The sequence below is a fragment of the Tribolium madens genome, unplaced genomic scaffold (assembly GCF_015345945.1).
Source record: "Tribolium madens isolate multiple individuals breed KSU strain unplaced genomic scaffold, Tmad_KSU_1.1 Scaffold_19;HRSCAF=116;Tcas5.2_LG9, whole genome shotgun sequence".
Taxonomy (NCBI): domain Eukaryota; kingdom Metazoa; phylum Arthropoda; class Insecta; order Coleoptera; family Tenebrionidae; genus Tribolium; species Tribolium madens.
The window spans coordinates 17378443-17382471 of record NW_025400983.1 but is presented as its reverse complement, the minus strand read 5'-3'; positions in this window follow the sequence as shown (position 1 = coordinate 17382471).

The following is a 4029-nucleotide window of genomic DNA, read 5'->3' as shown; positions in this document are numbered from 1 at the left end:
TTTTTTTAATTTTTTTTTTTATTTTTTTATTTTTTTTTATTTTGTTTGTTTTTTTTTTATTTTTAGTTTTTGTTTTTAGTTTTTTGTACAGTGCCCTTATAATGCGGCACATAAATGTCTGGCTCATCGCCTTAGTGCGCATTTATTTAAGGTGCACAAGGCCGAGTGGAGGAGAGATCAGGATCGGCGATGGGAGAAGGAAGCCCATCTCCGTGAACAAGAATATGAAAAAACAAAAAGACAGCCAAAACTTGTGGTGGCACAAGTGGCGGCTTGTGACGAATATTGGGATGAAGAAGATTTTCGTCATGAACCGGCAAACAACAACAACAATGTAAAAAATGAAACAAAATAATAAAGGTTTTAATCTTTTATCTTTTTTTTTTTTAATTCCATTGTGATTGCAATAATGACTGCTGGCTTAACAATTTTATTTTAAATTAACAACATTTTTTCAATTTTCTATCTTCCCGCCACGATCACACAGTGCAGTGCTGCGTGCGTCTAACAAAATTTCGAGCAATCTCATTGGTCGGCAGCCATATTGTAACATGCCGCTCCCCCTTCCGCTAGCGTGCCTAACAAAATTTTCGAGAAATCTCATTGGTCGACAGGTGGGGACTTGCACGCCCACATCGTGCCTAACAAAATTTAAAGCATTCTCATTGGTCGAGAGGTGTGGCTAAACGAGCCTTACAAATTCTCGCGCTTGCGCAGAGCAAAAAACAACGCTGATTGGCTCCCCACCAACGAAAATTAACACAAAACGTCGCCATTTTTACCCCCACCACACACGGCGAGGCTTCTCATTGGTCGAAACACATTGGAAGCCCCGCCCACATCCGGCCTCCGTCATTCCCCACCACAATTTGGCTCCGCCCCGTGCCTAATTTTGTGGTCCAGAACATACATGGCTATACTACTAATATCTTTTTGAAAATAATTTAATTTCTACTTTTCCTAATACAGCAATTACATTAAGAATTTTACTTTCCTTGCCAGTTTCAGTTTCGTTTGGCGAAAGATCTTTTCTAAATTAAAAATCATCAAAAATTATTTAAGATTCACCATGGTTCTCAGTCTAGGTTAAGCAACTTATCTATTATTGCAATTAAACAAGAGCTGATAGATAATTTAGATATAAAGGAGCTGGTTACAGAGTTTGCAAGTATAAAAGTGAGGAAAATACAATTTCTTTAAGGATTTATAGTTTCTATGTTTTATTTTCTTATTTTCGTTTTTAAGATCACAAATCTAATTATTTTTGATTAAATAATGTCCTTGTTATTTTGTTTTATTTATTGGCACTTATATATTTTTAGGTATCACACCTATGTAATAAAGTAAGTATACCCATATTTTCTTAACAAATTAACAAGAGGCGTCAAATTCAAATGTGCACGCGGGCGTCAAAACCTCTAGCGGCGGCCCTGATAAAACTAAACCTTCAAATTACTTAATATATTTAGACATAAGTAATTTGTATAGTTGGGCAATGTCTCAATACTAGCTGTTTGGTAACATACAGTGGACAACTAAAGAAGAGTTAAAAAAAATTGATATTATGAGTATTGCAGTAGACTCAAGTATTGGTTATATATTAAAAGTTACTTTAAAAGATCCAAAAGAATTGCATGATATTCATAACGATTTACCGTTCTGCGCTGAAAATACATGCAGTCCAAATTCTAAATTTCCAAAATTAATAGCCGACTTTACAGATACAAGAAAATGTATAATTCATTATAGAAATCTTCAACAATGGTTAGAACATGGTTTGAAATTAGTTGCAGTTCACGAAATTTTAAAATTTTAACAATCCCCTTTGTTAAAACAGTACATAGATCTAAATACTTATACTAATTTTGAAAAAGATTTCTTTAAATTAATGAATAATGCTGTATACGGTAAAACTATGGAAAACGTAGATAAACGAAAAGACGTTAGAATTGCTAGTCATTAGAGGAGTAAAAGGTACCTAGGTGTTCGAGAGCTGATTAGTAAACCTACTTTTCATAGTGCTACACAATTTACACCAAATATGGTAGCAATTCAATTAGATTAGTATTGTAATTACTTAATAGTATTATTTTAAGACAGTACTCCAATTTAGATTCTAGACAACTATCACGATCGGGTCCCTACTGAGAGCACTCTCCCGTACACCGAATTACTTCAAAGGAAACAACCTACAAGACAATTGATTTCTGAAAAGTATTTCCTAATGAGACCAAAACAACCCAAAGACTGACTTTGGAACCAAAAGATTGATGACAATTAGAAAAAAGATTGATTTCACAAATATATTGTATGATAAACCTATATATCTTGGATTCGTGAATAATATATAATGATAAGAAATAGTTCATGGTTACATGATTTCGTATAAATATAACCGAAAAAATGTGTTAAACAGTTAGTTTACCACATAACTAAGATCACAACACAGCAATTAAGTGTCAAAAAATGTTTAAGTTTTGTGTAGTAGTTATTTTTCTGATAACATTTATATTATTTTTTGCTACTACAAAGAATACACCTAACCAATTCAAATTTATGACAACGATCAAACGGCTCGAATAAAATTTAATGTATTGTTACCTACAAAACAAACAATTCAAATTAAACTGGCATTTAAATTATTAACACCAAATAAAAATTTGTCAGAATATAGTGCATTTCGCTTTGAAAATACAACTGACGACGATGTTAATTGGAACATCACATCAAGTGAAACTTTTAATGAAAAAACGCAGACATCAGAGCAAACGGACGGTGAAATTGTTTCTAATTTATTGTCATCAACTGTAAAGACACCACTTGAAACTTTGTCTGCATCTTCTAATGATGAATCAGTGTTGTTGACTCTTGAAGAAGTTATTGAAAAATATAGAAAAAATCTAATACAAAAAGAAATGGAAATTGCTGGTCTTATTGAAAGCGATCATCCCTTCTACAGACATTTTCGACTTGAGTATATTGATGGAGTAGTTCTACCTACTTATACTGCTACGTTGTACTTATACTGCTACGTTTACGAACGTCTATTAACAATTGATTGTTATGAGTACCGCCAAGTGGGAGCCCAAAGGACATTAAGTAATGGCGAATTTGAAACTGCAGCTTTACAATATATACCCGAATACATTGATATTAGAAATACTATTATACACAAAAATGGTGTCATATATATTTTTTCTTTGTGCTTTACTTAGTTGATAATTATTTAATATTTTTTTGTTTTTAGAATTTGTACAGTGTCCATACAATCCAGAACAAAAGTGTTTAGCCCACTGGTTTAAATCTCATCTATTTAAGGCGCACAACGCTGAATGGAGAAGAGACCAGGATCGGCGATGGGAGGAGGAAGCGAATGTACAGAAACAAGAAATGACAAGAATAAGAGCGCAACTAAAACTTGTGGTGGCACAAGTTTTGAGCCCCGAGAAAAATTGGGATGACGAAGAATTTATATCCTTGTCCTTGCAACGAATACATTAAAACTCTACAATTTGTATGTTAATATAAACATTCGTTTGTTAATTATAAACACCGACAATCCAGAAAAGTATTACTCCTGAACCCAATTTGGAAGGTTATTTCAAAACAATAACGGTTTTTCCATGGGAATGGACGAATAAATTCTATAATAAAAAAAATACGCAATCCACCAAGTATTTCTCCTGAATCCAAATAGAAGGATATTTTAAAACAATAACGGTTTTTCCATGGGATGTGAGTGGGGACCTTTAAATAAATATAGCAAGAATTGCTTTAGTCGAATATAGTTGTTTTACTTATTTCTAAGTAGTATAGCCAACTTTTCTACTTTGAAACATAATCAACTCCAGCAACATGAACTCTTACATGGATGAAAATGGTATGTCATATATCTTTTTTGTTTCAATTGTGCTTTACTTAGTTTATTATCCTTATATTTTGTTTGTTTTTTTTTGTTTTTAGAATTTGTACAGTGCCCACATAATGCGGCACATAAGTGCCTGGCTCATCGCCTTAGAGCCCATTTAT